Consider the following 1,454-nt stretch of genomic DNA (forward strand, 5'->3'; position numbering starts at 1 on the left):
AATTACAATCAGAATGTCTTTTGTTTGGCTGAAGGTGACTTTGGTAGGGATGGTGGAGGGAGCTTGAAGAATTTGGTCAGTTTGAAACCTTATTCCTAGAGAAACAGTGGGGGTAGGCCACAGGGGATGGAGACAATAGCAAAAGCGAAGCTGAAGATTTTCACGTGGTCTACTCTGGGATTCCAAGCGTATCGCCGCCCACCTGGAGGTCCTCGGCACAACATTGACACACCGGCTCGTACAAATAAACCCGACTAAAGAGGCGATGAGTCTCTGGGACCACAACTGGAATAAGGCAAAGCTTGAGTTTGACTTATCTAGACACAAAAAGAACTATACAAGATGTTACCGTAAATTCCGGACTGTAAGGCGCACCTGATTATAAGCCTCACCCACCGCATTTCGGGAGGAAAACCGACTTGGTACATACATAAGCCGCACCAATACATAAGCGGCATGCGCCCACATAAAATAATGGATTTTTTTTTTTGATTGAATAATTTTAGTGTAAGTCACTGTTCTACGTTCTTTATCAATAATCCATATCTATTATCAGTCAATTTTTAATACATTTCACAGCCAGGAGGCAGAGACACTAGTTCCCAGCCAAGGAATTGAGTCAAGGTCCTAACTAAAGGGCTAAGTGCAAATGGGGTTTTTAAGGGTTATTGTTCTATCTTCGTTATTCATTATCCATTATCCGTTATCGGTCAGTTCATTATACGCTACAAAGCCTAGGAGCCGGGACACTTACTCTCAGCCAAAAGGCTAAGCTAAGGTCCTAGCCCTAAAGCCTTGTTGCGATCATTGCGAATGCACCGTTCCCGGAGGTACTGCTATACCGGGCCGATGCGTGGAGTGGACAGAGCAAGCTCTTATTCCATCTCCGGAATGCAAAAATCAAAAGGCCAAGCTAAGGACCTAGTAAGTACAGAATCCAAAAATCACTGGCCAAGCTAAGGACCTAGCATCAAAGCCTTAGGTCAAGCTAAGGACCTAGCATCAAAGCCTTGCTATGCATCATTCTCGGCAGTATTGTAATACCAAGCTGATACTTGGAGTGGACAGAACAAGCTTCTTAAAATTTGATGCAGACCTGCAGAGTCGGGGTACACGTTGAAAGTAATCCAAGGAAAAAAAAAGTGTATATTTCCAAAGGTAAGGGTGGGAAAAGTATATATCCACTATTGTCTCCCGCGTTTACCCGTCACCAGTTCCCATCAGCCCGTGTTTGCTCCGCCCCTTCTTTCTTATTCGCCCGTGAAAATCAGCAGTTTCAAATAAATACAAAGAAAGACGGTACACCGAGAGAGTTTTCAAAGCTTTAATTATAATATAACTTTCATCCCAAACCGTGCCTTTGAAAGGTACCAACACGCTACTATCAACACGCTCGCAACGCACCAAATGTATCTGTTTGAAAAGCATACCATAATTGTTAAATTCGCGGTACT

General features: G+C 43.5%; 1 pseudogene; it reads right to left on the minus strand.

The window, feature by feature from the left end:
- Window positions 1-815: 815 nt before the first annotated feature.
- On the minus strand, window positions 816-905 carry LOC148376510 (U2 spliceosomal RNA; annotated as a pseudogene).
- Between the last annotated feature and the right edge of the window lie 549 nt (window positions 906-1,454).

This window comes from Urocampus carinirostris, chromosome 1 (assembly GCF_059441175.1).
Source record: "Urocampus carinirostris isolate Australia breed hairy pipefish chromosome 1, RoL_Ucar_1.0, whole genome shotgun sequence".
In the NCBI taxonomy this organism is placed as follows: Eukaryota; Metazoa; Chordata; class Actinopteri; order Syngnathiformes; family Syngnathidae; genus Urocampus; species Urocampus carinirostris.